The sequence below is a fragment of the Euprymna scolopes genome, chromosome 14, assembly GCF_053919585.1.
Source record: "Euprymna scolopes isolate OS-2025 chromosome 14, ASM5391958v1, whole genome shotgun sequence".
NCBI lineage: Eukaryota > Metazoa > Mollusca > Cephalopoda > Sepiida > Sepiolidae > Euprymna > Euprymna scolopes.
In genome coordinates this window covers 71,141,062-71,157,012 of record NC_136495.1, presented here as the reverse complement: position 1 = coordinate 71,157,012, position 15,951 = coordinate 71,141,062, and the positions used below count along the sequence as shown (strand labels likewise).

At 34.6% G+C, this 15,951-nt stretch overlaps 1 protein-coding gene and 1 pseudogene across 8 annotated transcripts in view; one reads left to right on the top strand and one right to left on the bottom strand.

The window, feature by feature from the left end:
* LOC145293082 (uncharacterized) overlaps positions 1-15,951 on the top strand; it is a 721,286-nt gene that overhangs the window by 264,880 nt on the left and 440,455 nt on the right. The window lies entirely within an intron of this gene.
* Positions 9,431-9,555, bottom strand: LOC145293529 (U2 spliceosomal RNA; annotated as a pseudogene).

Here is a 15,951-nt window from a genome sequence, read left to right as displayed (position 1 = left end):
TACGTTGTGGAGATGAAAAAAGTTTTCGATGGGTAGCAGATCTGTATAAGTCCCGGAGATAAAAAGAGTTTTCGGTGGGTAGTTAGTATTTATACGTTCTAGAGATGAAAACGAGTTTCCGATGGGTAGCTAATTTGTATAAGTCGTGACGATGAAAAAGAATTTCTTATGGGTAGCTAATCTGCATAAGTCCCAGAGATGAAAAAGAGTTTTCGGGAGGTAGCTGATCTACATAAGTTCTTGAGACGAAAAATAGTTTTTTCGTTGGTAGCTAATTTGTATAAGTCCTGGAGATGAACAAGTGTTTTCGGTAAGTAGCTAATCTATATAAGTCGTGGAGATGAAAAAGAGATCTCGATGGGTAGCTGATCTGTATAAGTCCTGGAGATGGAAAATATGTTTCGATATGTAGTTGATGTGCATAAGCGTTGAACTTTAAAAGTTTGCGGACGAAGAGTAAAGATCTTTCTCGTGTGGACACGAAAAATTATGTGCAGAAATTCTAAAAGTTCCCATTTTTTATAGAGTAATCCTGATTTCTGATTGGTTGCTAGCAGAACATAGTTCTATTTGATTAGTCAGTTCCTATCACAAGTATCTATATGTAGAACCTTCCAATTTAATCATATCCTCTTTATTGTATTATAAATATTACGAGTTTTCGTACTGATCATCGCCAGTGTTAATGACCACTGATAATAACCGGTGGTGTTCCCTGGAGTTTGAGTGACAACAGGTCTCCCCAACTTTCTAGTACTCTCCACTTCTTTTGATAATCTTTGCAGATGAATTTGTGTTATCACAACAGTCGCTTACCATAGATTCTCGCTGGCAATGACCATTGTTCTTTCTTAGGATTTGGGTGGCAATAAGCCTCCACAAGGTCCAAGTTCTCTTCGCACTAATCGATTAAACGTTTGATTAATGCTTTCTCCCCTCGGTCTTTCCATCCTTCTCAACCTTACTCGTCTATTTGGTGTGGTTTTAATTGAAGGCGGCAACGATTTATTAGAGGGTAGAGTTAATTTACTATTCTACAGTTTCAGTCTTCTTGGTTTCTTGCGTTGTTTCTGTCTTTTTGTTGCACTTCTGTTGATGTTTTATATTGCGGATTGGCGTTCGTAGTTTATTTATTTTGGTCTCCGCATTTAAGGGGTTTCCTTAATCCTTCAACCGTTTTTATTATTATTCAGACGAACGTGAGTGTACAACAAATGGGGAGATTATAAGAGGCGCTCGAGAGCATCGAAACGAGTATCTCCAGAGAGCGGATGATTGATATTTCTGACAGGCAGACCGACAGACAAAGCGTCTTATTTACATGTCGAGACGCATCTAAATTACATTTCGTTCTATTCAATCTGCGCGTGTAGCGATGCCGCCAATATCTGTAACGACCTGCTGACAAAGCTTCTCATGGAGATACATGGATGAATCTTATAAAAAAAAAATACTAGAAAAATACGAGTATATTCTAATTAACTTCGAGTCAAAAATCTGGATCCATTATCCGGAACATTTTTTTGGTCTTTTATTTAGGGGAGGTGGTGTTTGATTAGCACTGTTGAAAGCCATAATTTAATATACACTTTTGTTTTTATATGCCTGAAACAGTGTTTCATGGTAAACAACTGATGATCACTGAAAACGTAGGATCACTGTTAGTTGGCGAAACCAGGTTAGTTCAGCGATTGCAAAAGATTAAACAACTTACGGAATAATTTTCAAAGGAATGTCTAAGAATTCAAGTTTTTATATATGCTTTTTTAAAATACAGTTTTTAAGGTTAGCAAGTTTCTAAAACTATATATATATATATGTGTGTGTATACATATATATATACATATATATATACAAATATTTATATATATATATATATATATATATTATTTTTAAAATATTTTATATATTCCAGCCACAGCAGATGCTGCAGTGCACTAGCAAGATGCAGAATGCCATTGTTTTATACGACATAAGATTGCCATCAATTAATTATATTGTTATTATAATTAAGTCGCTGGGAGTTCTCGCGCAGATCAACATCAGATATTACTCACTGATAATAAGGGTAGTGTTCCCTGGAGTCTGAGTGACAACAAGTCTCCCCAAATTTATAGTGTTCGTACGATTCTTTTTATTATTATCTTATTATATATACAAAGACACTTTGTGTGTGTATAAGGGAGAAGCTCATATACACTCCCAAACGGCTGGTCGGATTTTTTAAAAATTTCTCACACATGTACATAATGTGCCTGATTGTGTTCTTAGATCGATGTAGTACAGGAATGCCTCAGATAAGTATCGAAATTCGATACTAAAGTTAAAACTCATTAAAGAAGAAACATTCCAATTTTGAGTAAAATACATCCTTATACAGCCTAGCATTAAAAGTGCATTTGAGAAGTTTCATCACAGCAGAAGACGAAAGTATCCAGCTTATAGAATCAACAGTAATGTTTTTTTTTAAACATGAATGTTTCTGTTTAGATTACAATTGAACCATAATACTTGACTTTTGCTCTTTCTATTTTAATTCAAGCCATTATATAATTTTTTTTATATAAAATCAATAGTAGATTCTCGAAAGTGCAATGCGGACTATAATGAATTATGACTTAAGCGCATGGAAAACTTCCTCCATGAGTACCGATTTTGGTTACAATCAAAGTATTGGAAGTGTGGAACAGTCGTTAATTTTCATTCGATCGCGATCAACGTCCAGTCCCTTCGTAAGTATATATATATATATATATATATATATATATATATATATGTGTGTGTGTGTGTGTGTGTGTGTGTGTGTGTGTGTGTGTGTGTGTGTGTGTGTGTATATATATATAAGGCTTCCTTCAATATTGACAGACTATGGATACCCACGATAAAGGTGCCTGCGTGTGAAATTTTTGTAACAAGAGTTGGGCAATCTCCAATCACACCTCTCCTGAGTCGACATTTTTGAATACCAGTCGAAAGTGTATGTTCAGAACGACCGGAAAAAATCGGAAAATGCCGAGATAAGCAGAAAGCACATACAGAGCCTAGAATTACCAAATGGTCACCCATCTGGTACTAGCCAGGCTCAACGTTGCTTAACTTCTGTGATATGACGGGAATGCCGTACACACACACACACACACACACACACACACATATATATATATATTGCTCCGATGTGCAGACCGTTTCAATCATATTTGATTTCTAGTCCTTTTCAAATTACTGGTATGAAGCAAAGCTGAAGGTAAGAACTTGGACTTACTGCTGGTGCGACGATAATGGCTTGAATTTAAGTTTCAAATGAAAACGTGAAGTATCATGGTTCAATTGTGTTTTAATCTGAAACACTCGGGAAATGTCGGATATACCAGATAGTTTATGAATACAACTAATTTGGGTATAACTAATTACATAAAAAGCAACAGCTTTTTTTCTTATTTTTCCTCTTTTTTTTTCATTTGCGCATGTGCAGGTATCGTGTGCGCGAGGTTTTGTTTGCTTAATGAAAAAATGGTGGACGGATTCCGCGTAATGAATTATAGTCGACTCATCAGGAGGCAAAATGAGCTTCTCACTGAGAACGCGTCGCTAATAACGTCAAATGAAATCACAGACTAAGGAAGAAACACAAAATAAAAACTGTGTAACTTTCTTAGGTTTTCGTTCGCGCCTTCGCCATTTCTATGCCCACAAATGTTGTTAACTTAACGCCGTTTCATCAGCTGACTCGAGATAAGCAAGCAAACATAAGCCCCTCCCCCAGCATCTTTCGTTACTTCCACGTCTTTTTATCCATTACATCCTCCCTTTCCTATTAGAATTCGAACCACTTTCTTTTAAAACATTAACTGTGGCAATCTGTATCATTACAAGCATATAATGTCTAAATGGGGCTGTATTTAGCTTAAATTTTGTTTAATTGCAAAGAAGGTAAAGACTGGTAAGGCGTAATTCATAAAAAGCTAATTACTATATATATATATATATATATATATATATATATATATATATATATATATATATTTGTAGTCATCGACATACAGTCCTGTTTCGTTGTATCACAACTCATCAGTGCCGCTAGACTAGCATCTCTCCCAAGCCAAGGATTGAACCCAGACTCGACCATGGAATCGACGCCCGTAAATAACTCGTCGGAATGTCTATTTAAATAGACACCCACCACCACTTTTATAGTGCTCAAATCGTCTGTTCGTAAAAAAACAACGAGCTTCACATTTTCAGCCAATTAAGTAGCGGGTGAGATTATTTACGACAGTGCTCTACCCAAAGAGGGGAGGGCTTAAAATATATTTGTAGTCATCGACATACAGTCCTGTTTCGTTGTATCACAACTCATCAGTGCCGCTAGACTAGCATCTCTCCCAAGCCAAGGATTGAACCTAGAACCGTCGTGTTGACAGTCGGCTGTTCTCCCACTCGACCCTGTATATAATTTGAGCTTGTAATTTTCCAAAAATAAAGTATCCAATGAAGTATAACGAGGTTAATGCAAGAGTGCTCAATACCGAAATAGAGCAGAATATACTCTTTATTTGTTTTTACATAAGTAGTAATGTGTTACTGAACAGTAATGAACATGTTTCGGAAAGCTAGGTCTTAGTAACTAGGGATTTCTTCAGGCGATTCAGCTTAAACTTTGCTTTCGTATAAGCTGTATCGCCTGAAGGGGCCTCTGATTACTAAAAGCTAGCTGTCCGAAACATGCTCATAACTGTGTAAGAACACCGCTTATGTAAAAGCATATATATATATATATATATATATATATCAGAAAACACGCTATGTGATATACGTATATCTGTACGTGATGTTGCGAAGCTAATCAAAAACCTTGATTCGAGTAAAGCAACTGGCCCTGACGGTATTCCAATTATAGTACTCAAAAAACTTCAACCTAAATTAGCGCCCATACTTACAAAACTGTTTAAACGTTGTCTTAAGGAGAATAGTTTCCCATCTCCCTGGAAAATCTCATCAGTATGCCCTGTATTTAAGAATTCAGGTGATCACTCATCCCCCTCTCAGTACAGGCCAATAAGTCTCCCGTGCGTCATGAGTAAGTTGCTGGAATCTGTGTTAAATACAGAAGTAATCAACCATCTCAACAAAAATAACCTTCTTAGTGACACTCAATATGGTTTCCGTTCTGCTAGATCTACAGCAGATGTCCTTACAGTTATATCGCATAGGATTAGCAAATCTCTCGACGGTGGCAATCTTTCTAGGGCAATTGCTCTTGACATATCTAAAGCCTTTGATAGGGTATGGCATAAAGGTTTACTTCATAAGATCGCTAGCTATGGTATAGCTGGAAAAGTCTTCTCAATTATTAAATCATTTCTTTCTGATAGGTTCATAAGAGGAGTAGTTGAGGGGCAAAAATCAGAAGCTCACAGTATTAATGCCGGTGTCCTTCAGGGATCCATCCTGGGCCCAACTCTTTTTCTGATCTACATTAATGATCTTCCAAATCATATCCTTACATCATTTGTAGACATTTATGCTTACGACACTACCATTTATGGTACTACATCTAAGACAGTAAACGACCAAGTTCTCTCCAATTCTCTCTCCTCTGATCTTGAGCACGTAGTACAATGGGGAAAGGAGTGGCTGGTTACTTTTAATGCATCTAAAACCAAGATTCTCTCTTTACATCATCAACATTCTAATCCACATTTGTCATCAATTGAAATGAATGGCTCTCGTCTTCAGTAGGCCTCAAGTTTTGACAAGCTCCTGGGCTTGACCATTACTCCTGATCTTAAATGGAACACGTATATCAAATCTGTTGCCAAGGCCGCTGGAAAAATGGTGGGATCTTTCTATCGATCCGGTAGATATCTCACTGCTGATGCTATTCTCTATCTATATAAGAGCCAGGTACGTCCAAGGATGGAATACTGTTGCCACATCTGGGCAGGAGCTGCTAGAAAGGACTTGTCCTGCCTTGATAGAGTTCAAAATAGACTTCGTAGCCTCGTAGGAGATGTCCTTTTCTCCTCCTTGCAACCTCTATCTCACAGAAGAGATGTTGCGAGTTTGTCTCTGATGTATCGTTATTTTCATGGAAAGTGTTCAACTGAGCTTCAATCTATGGTCCCCCCTCGCCAAACTTTCACAAGAAACACTCGTCTAGCTGTAAACACTATCAATAATTTCCCCCACTCTTTATCTGTGCCTAAACCTAAACGTAGATTCCATGAACAAAGCTTCTTTCTTAGAACTGCACGCCTGTGGAATTGTCTTCCGTTTTCCTGCTTTCCGGCTGACTACAATATGGTTGTGTTCAAGCCTAAAGTAAATAAGTTCTTGATGAGCCGTTCCATATAAGTTATCAAATTTACCAAATTTTCATTACTAATGATTACTATATTGACCAATTTCTACTGTACACTCTTTAACCCTTATCCTTGAGTAGCCTCTGGGCCTTGATAATGTGGTGATGCCTATGTAAAAAAAAAACATATATATATATATATATATATATATATATATATATATATATAATCTACAGACAGAATCTTCCAATGAATCACAGCTCTTTAGTGCGTCTAGAATAGCACCTATCCCGACCCAGAGTTCGAGCCCAAAATCATCAAGATTATAGTCGAAAATTTTGCTTTCTGACCAACGACGTTCTTAAATGTCTATTAATAGTATCACTTATTCGTCGATTTTACAGTGCTCGATGTGTTTGTTTCATTTCAAATAACTTTGTGTTACGCTAAGCAAGCAGTCGGCAAAATCGTTTACGAGTGTGCCCTACTTTAAACGGGTGGCTTATCTCTACTATTATATAAAGGGAACTTTGTGTGTGTTTATGCTGGTCTGTGAGTTCGTTCCCTATGAACTCGAAAATGATTGGGCCGATTTTTATGATAAGATAAATATTGATAATCGATACGAATTAATCCGATGAAAGAAGGAACAGACGATTTTGACCAAAGTTAACATTTTACACAGCATAACCTCACAAGTGTATTTGACAAGTTTTATAAGCAGACACGCAGAAAGGCCCGACATATAAAATCAACAGTAGTTGTTTTGACATGATAGTGATGCGTTCGAAATTAATGTTTCTTTTTAGAACGCAATTGCGCCATGATACTTGACTTTTACATATTAAGCTTTTATTCAGGCCTTTATACGTAAAAATAATTTTATAAAAAAGTCATAAATTTCAGACGTTTTCTCTTTTGCTTTTCATTTAAGTCTTTCTTGTAGTTGTAATTACTTTCCTGTTGTTTTACTGTCTTAGCCTTTTCTATCCCGATTTTCTAAATCTTTGTTTATTTCTTGCAATGAAACTTTCTTTCGTTTATATTTCTTCGTTTTTCCTTAATATTCACTCTCACTTCTGCTTTCAATTTTCTTATACGAGGTGTCTACAATAAGTTTCCAGACTTTTTTTTTGTATAGGAACTATTAACGAGAGTACTCTGCTGAAACTCTGGTCTCCTTCGAAGTAATCTCCTTCGGCTGCAATACACTTGTTATACAATTCCAACAATTTCTGAAGTACCCCATGGAAATCCTCGTGTGTGACCGTGTTAATAACCCTTATCACATCCTCTTTCATCCCTTCAATTGTCTCATAGAGACAGTTTCTAAAGCTTGTCTTGAATTTAAGGAATAACTAAAAGTCACAAGGAACAAAATCTGGACGATAAACAGAATGAAAAAATGTCTTGATGCCTATCTTGGTCAAATACTCTGAGCACTTTAGGACAAACTCCCCTCAAATCTTCCGCATCTTCAGTTATTCGCAAATAATTATGTGTACAGTTCCCACACTAACATCAAACTGACACTTATCGTCTCTATAAAGATACGACGGTTCTTATCCATGTAATTCTTTATTTGACTAATTAACTCTAATGTTCTGACTTCCTTACTCCTACCACACCTCTCATCATCCCTCATAGACACCCTGCCTTCCTTGAATTTCTTATGCTACTCCAAAACTGATATAAAATTAATTCAAGTCCAAAAGCAGTACGCAGCATTTCATATGTTTCTATGGCATCTGTTGTTCAAGTTTAAAACAGAGTTTTATTGCATATCCTTCTTTTGAAGTAATCTCGAGTTCAGATTGCATTTTTTTTTAACCAGCTGTGACAACCAGGCATAAATAGGGTGTATTCCCATTCTTGCTTTAGCTGGTGAATTGAACTTGAAATCCAAAATTTTAAATGCACAAAAATTCTGGAAACTTATTGAACGCACCTCGCATGTTTTATATCTCTTTTTAATTCTTTTATCTTTGCCGACTTCCCTTTCCTTTTTTATCAGATTCTATCTATCTATCTATCTATCTATCTATCTATCTATATCCATATATTTATCTATATCCATATATATATATATATATATATATATATATATATATATATATATATATATATATATAAAACAAGTAGTTAATATAACATGTTAAAAAACACTTCGAAAAAGAGTTTAAAACATATTTAATTTTAAAAAGCAAACGCTAAATAAGTGGATAGTCCTTAATCCGCGGAGTTTCGAAGAAATACTTTCCTTCTCATCAGAGGGTAGGATTTAGTAAAATGCGGGATCGGATTTTGCTTGCAAAAGTATTTAATGAAACTACAAGTAAGTCATAGATTTACTTGATAACAAAAATGAAGCAGAGGGAATAGGATGAAGAAAAAAGTGATTTCTCGTGAATGGATAGTCTGGTGAAGTGTAAAATAGCCAATGACGGTAAAATCCCAAAATGCATTTTTATTTATATATATATATGTGTGTGTGTGTGTGTGTGTGTGTGTGTGTGTGTGTGTGTGTGTGTGTGTGTGTGTGTGTGTGTGTGTGTGTGTGTGTGTGTGTGTGAAAAACGAGGAATAAAAGTTATATAACTTTATTATATAATCCGAACAATAAGAAAATGTAAAAGGGGAAAATTAAGGAAAAAGAAACCTTTTTAGGTCATGGCATTTTGGAGTTAAAGGCTTCTCATCAAAGGAGGGTCAGAATAATACAAAATGGACATAGAGATAAAAACTGACTTAATAACATTTAGATATAAAATAAGAATAAAGGAATAGGACAATATGATAAATAAAAATCATATAAAAATACCAAAAAGTTGGTACATTATGTAAGAGTGAATGAGAAAGGTAGTATATACGTGGGCAATAGTATATAAAAAAAAATAAGGCCGATATGTAGGATTGACATGAAATTCTTAAAGATAAACTAAAATGACCGAAAAACGGGCTGAAATTACTTAAATAAATAAATCACTTAGAATGACTTTAATGAACTTAAGGATGAATTGAATGACCTTAAGAATGACGTGAATGCTTAAAAATAACTGGAATCCTTCAAAAACAACTTGAATGATCTGGAGAATTACTTGAATGGCTTTGAGACTGACTGGTTGTAAAGTGAGTGATCATTTTACATTAAATTAATACAGAAAAGTGATCCCCACTTTATATCACAATAAGTACAGCATGTAGTAAGACCAGATACTACACTTTGATCTTGGCCAAAGAGCCAAGAAAAGAGTATTTATTTGTTCCCCCACTGAGCAAATTAGGCACAAGGCCAATTTTTAATGTGAGGAGTGAGGGGAAATGGGGACAATTTCCACGGGGAGTAGGGGAGCTGGATAGTGACAATTGGTATGAAGGGTTGCCCCTACATTGACACAGGTCTTATATGTGAGGTTCATATTTATTTGCGCCCCCACCGAGCAAATTAGGCACAAGGCCGATTTTTAATGTGAGGAGTAAAGGGGGAATGGGGACCAACTCCCAGGGGAATGGGGACCAACTCCCAGGGGAGTAGGGGAGCTGGATAGTGACAATTGGTATGAAGGGTTGCCCCTACATTGACCAAGGTCTTATATGTGAGGTTCATATTTATTTGCTCCCCCACCGAGCAAATTAGGCACAAGGCCGATTTTTAATGTGAGGAGTAAAGGGGGAATGGGGACCAACTCCCAGGGGAGCAGGGGAGCTGGATAGTGACAATTGGTATGAAGGGTTGCCCCTACATTGACCAAGGTCTTATATGTGAGGTTCATATTTATTTGCTCCCCCACCGAGCAAATTAGGCACAAGGCCGATTTTTAATGTGAGGAGTAAAGGGGGAATCGGGACCAACTCCCAGTGGAGTAGGGAAGCTGGATAGTGACAATTGGCATGACGGGTTGCCTCTACATTGACCAAGGTCTTATATGTGGGGTTTCCCCCACATATGGTCTTTGCTTGAATTATCTGCCGGAACAGATGGTATTTATTTGCTCCCCCACCGAGCAAATTAGGCACAAGGCCAATTTTTAATGTGAGGAGTGAAGGGAGGGGGAAGGGAAAAAGGGGACCAGCTCCCGAGAGGTGGGAAATGGGAGCTGGTTAAAGGTCAGGCATGTGGGGTTGCCCCCACATCTGGTCTTTGCTAGTCATAGCTTGCAGTATCTGCCGGAACAGATACTACACTTTGATGTTGGCCAAAAGGTCAAGAAAAGCTTAAAAAGCTAAGGACAGCATCTATTAATAAAAAACCTTTGATCTCAACCAAAAAGGCCAAGCACAAAAGTGTTACCGACCGACCGACCGACCGACCGAGTGACTTATAGAGTCGCTTGCACGCGACTAAAAATATGGGTCACTATGAAATTACTGAGATCATTAAGGTAGAGCAAATAGTAAAAGTATAAAGAAAAAAAGTTGGAAATATAGTGGAGAAAGTGAAAAGAAAAGCTAATAAAAAATACGGAAGTACACACACACACACAAACACACACACGCACACACACACATGTATATATATATATATATATATATATATATATATATATATATATATATATATATATATAATTTCTTGGACTTTACCGTTATTAGATAGTCTACTCTTCACCAGACAATCCATGAAATTATTTTTATTTTTCCCATTCACTCAGCTTCACTATTTTTTACTAAGTAAGATCTTGCAGTTTCACTAAATACTTTCCTACCCTCTGATGAAAAGAAAATTATTTAAAGACAATCCACTTAATTTGTGTTTTCTATTTGAAAATTATTTTTTTTAGCTGTTCTTAAAGTGTTCTTAACGTGTTTTATCAATAGTTTGTTCTAATATATATTTATATATATATATATATATATATATATATACATATGTGTGTGTGTGTGTGTGTAATCTTTGCTTTTACTAATATTGTTGAGCTTTTCTTATCTCGATATGTTTTGCTTTGTTAAATAGATAGTCTTTGATAACATTTCACACACACACACACACACACGCACACACACATATATATATATATATAATTCTGGGTTAATAATAATAATAATATATATATATATATATATATATATATATATATATATATATAATTCTGGGTTAATAATAATAATAATAATAATAATAATAATAATAATAATAATAATAATAATAATAATAATATATATATATATATATATATAATTCCGGGTTAATAATAATAATAATAATAATAATAATAATAATAATAATAATAATAATAATAATAATAATAATAATAATATATATATATATATATATATATATATATAATTCCGGGTTAATAATAATAATAATAATAATAATATATATATATCCATATATATATATATATATATATATATATATATATATATATATATATTTATTTATTTATACAAACATTGATGGCTACATATGTGCATACATGTTTCTGTAATCACCCGCGTTGGGGGATTACGTCTTCAGGCCAAGAATTATCGTCGAGAACTGATATTTCAAACAAAAACATTTTCTTCTTTCGTTTACAAAGTTAGAATGTAACATGGGGGGGGGGTTATGAACGGGGAGAGGACAAGTGAGGTCTTTGAAGATAATAAACATCTTTTTCATTTCCCTTTTTTTATATTCCTCTTTTTTAAGTTCATCTATCCCATCTTTTGGTTTTTATGGCACAAGGTCATTGAGAATGTAGTATTTTTGTCTTGCGGTCTGTAAATTAAAAACATTCTCATGGGCATGGAGTACTGACCGGTGCCGTTCAATCCACACACACACACACACACACACACACATACACACACACACACACACACGCGCACACACACACACACACACACACACACTAAAAGCAAACATACGCTTATATCAATACTCAGGAGCGTTGTATTTTACTCACACACACTCACACACTCACACACACGCGCACTGAAAACAGGCCATAACTATATCGACACAGAAATAAATTAAAACAAATATAACAAATAAATAAAACAAAATAAAAATAAAACAAAACAAAACAAAAAACAAACAAACAAACCAAGAATAAAAATAAAATGCCGAAAGTTATCAAACTCCTCACGCATACATACATATATAAATACACGTATATACACCCACACCTTGATACACCCGCGCCTATGTACGCATACACACATATACACATACATAGACATATAATGCTCACATACAGTTATAACATGTTTGAATCTATACCTACATACGCAGTTATATCAATGCGTGGGCCCTCAAACACAGACATGCATGCGTAACAGTCATGATGTATGATATCTAGGTGTGTACCTGGATACCATACATCATGACTGTTATTATATCAAAACTAATATTAATCCCCTAACAATCCTAATAATAATAATTCTTATAATATTGATCATACTAATGATACCACCAATATCAATAATAAGACTGTCGATTGGGAACCCCAAAACCTGAGGACCCCAACCGGACAGACGTCCCAACAATATATATATATATATATATATATATATATATATATATATATACACACATACACATAAATATATATATGTATATATATAAAACACACACATACACACATACAGATATAAATACACACATACACACACCCGCACACGCACACCAGTATACACAGAACAGATACACACAGTCAGACCATCCGCAGGCGCAGACACACATCCCCATCCACACGTGTCCCCATATCTCCACAGACGTATACGAGACACATATACATATAGACACCAACATAGACTCATGCATCTACCCACATACATACACATGCATGGACACACAGATACCCGCACACTCACAACGCATAAAAACACAGCAATACATGCACAAATGCAAAAACCTTTTCTTAATAATAATAATGTGTCATTTTTCTTCAGTACTGTGGTAACCCCTTTATATATGAAACGGCGTACCACTCCCGTCCCCACGGGCGTATATATACATACACAACATACATGTATATATACCCAGACACCCATACATTCTTGTAATATACATTATTACAATCATCGTATACGAGACAGCCTATTTTAATAGTTCAGATATATATATATATATACATACATATATATACATATACATTTATATACATACACACATATACACATATACACACACACATGCATAGAGATACATACATAAATACACTTATACAAACATATTAACACAAAATACAGACATATATATGTACACTGCCACCAAATGATACATCTACAATAGAAATAGAAATGAACTCATTCACTACATAATTCTCTTTTCTATCAAACCCCACACGCAGTTATATTACTCGCCCCCCACCCGCTTGTTATTTTTTCATAAGTTGTACGTTTTTTTAACTACGTTAAAAATTATACTACGGAAAAATTTATAGTGAATTCAGCCTGAAGTCCATAGGTCTATCCTCATATTTAGTAAGCACTCTTTCGATGGTTACATAGATATACATACGATATATAACGATATAACAATAATATATAACATATGACAAAAAATCAGAGTATTTAGGTTATATAAACGGAGTATTAAAGGCTTCTATATTGTAGTACTTACCTTCATCTTTATTCATTCCCCTATTTCTTTATTTCCTTTTCTTCTCTTTCACTTTTCATTTTTTACTTCTTTTTATCTATTTATCTATTTATTTAATATTTATTATTATTATTATTATTATTATTATTATTATCATTTATTTATTTATTTATCCTTCTATTTGATCTTACTTTTTAATTTTTTATTTATTTTATTTTCCTATTTTTTATTTTATTTATTTATATATCTTTTCCCCTTTATTTTTTATTTCTTTCTTTATTTTTCTACCCATGTATATATACATATACATACAGATCATATACACATACATGCCCAGACCCAAACATATCCACATACATACATTATTACGAGGGACACCTAAACAATCTATTACTCGTTTGGTTCAAATATACTTTCATACAGGTATTTATTTAGGTTAGTAATATTATAACTGCTTGAGAAAGTAGAATATTAAGCGACTTATGTAACCCATACGGGTATTATCATAGTTACGATCTCACTTATCCTCTTTGGGGGGGTTATTATGTGGGGGATAGTTGTACTCATAGTTCTTCTGATTTTCTAATTTAGAGTCCTTTAAGTGCATGTATTCTGAAATGTTTGCAGGATATAGCAGTTTCTTGTTTAATATTTAGCAGTTTATCCCTATCTTTAAACCTAGTTATCTCAAGTTTTTCTGATAAGCATAATGGACATGGTGAGTTTAATTAGTGGCAAGTATTGGCCCTTCCAACAATCTTTCATTCTATTCTAGGTGTATATTCTAATAATCTTCCATTCTATTCCAGGTATATATATATATATATATATATATATATATATATATATATATATATATATATATATATATATATATAATTCCGGGTTAATAATTCCCAAATGTGAAGAAATCTATGGAATTTTAACGAGATTAATGCAAGAGTGCTTAATACCGATATTGGCAAGATATACTCTTTTGTTGTTTATACGTTGGCATTGCTACTACACATTCATGAGCATATTTCGATCAGCCAGTAACAAGCAACTAAAGAACTCTTCAGGCGATATTGTTTATATAAAAGTTAAGTCGGTAATAAAAATTTTACAGCAGTTTAAGCCCAAAATTTATCAGAATTTATCAGAATATGTCGTATTCAAAATTTAAATAGTACACACACTCACACACACACACACATACACACGCGCGCGCACGCACACACACATATATATGCACACACACACATATATATGTGTGTGTAGGTATATATGTACGGCATAATCACGTTGACACATCGGTTCTCGTCAGATCACTGAACTTAAGCAACGTTGAGACTGTCTAGTACATGATGGGTGGCCATTTGGGAATTCTCGACGCTGTATGTTCTTTCAGCTTATTTCGGCATTGTTTCCAGTCGTACTGAACCTCCACTTGCCACTGGCATTCAACAATGTCGACTCCAAAGAGGTGTGATTGTAGATTGTGTAATTCTTGCCACAAAAATTTCACGCACAGGCAATTTTACAGTGGGTATCCATAGTCTGTCAAGACTGAAGGAATCCTTTTATGTATGTATGTATGTATGTATGTATGTATGTATGTATATGTATGTATGTATAACGCATGTTCATCTAGATAGAACTATCAATCTTTCTATTAATCTACCTACCCATCCATTTATCTTATTATCTATCTATCTATCTATCTATCTGCTTATGAAGCTATAGATCTATTTATCTATCTATCTATTCTGTCTGTCCACCTATTGTTCTATGTATTTGTCTATTTATTTATCTATCTATCTCTACATCTAATAATCTATCTATTTGTAATGACCCTACCCCAAGAGTTTTTTGCAGATCATCTCAATTGAATAGCATTATTGCAAGACTAATTCTCATTTAATGCATCCAGTCTTGGCGGGCCAACATTTATTTTATCACACAACATATTCTACTTACACAAAGTAGTGTTCGTCTGAAAACGCCGACGAAAAATAAAACGTCAACTTGACGACTATAATTGTCGACAGTCATTTTGTTTTTCTGTCTACCCTCATGTCATCTCGTATCGACCCATTATTCAGCTTGCCTATCGCTGGAACATAAACCGTAATTAGT